Raw genomic sequence first — 210 nt, forward strand, 5'->3', positions numbered from 1 at the left:
TCACTCATTGATGTCGCAATACCATGAGACACCAGAGTTGAAGAGAAAGAGAGGGAAAAATGGATAAGTATCAAGATCTGAAAATAGAAATAAGAAGGATATGGGATATGCCAGAGGAAATCGTACCCATAATCATAGGAGCACTAGGCACGATCCCAAGATCCCTGAAAAGGAATCTAGAAAAACTAGATGCTGAAGTAGCTCCAGGAC

Source organism: Macrobrachium nipponense, chromosome 4 (assembly GCF_015104395.2).
Source record: "Macrobrachium nipponense isolate FS-2020 chromosome 4, ASM1510439v2, whole genome shotgun sequence".
Taxonomy (NCBI): Eukaryota; Metazoa; Arthropoda; class Malacostraca; order Decapoda; family Palaemonidae; genus Macrobrachium; species Macrobrachium nipponense.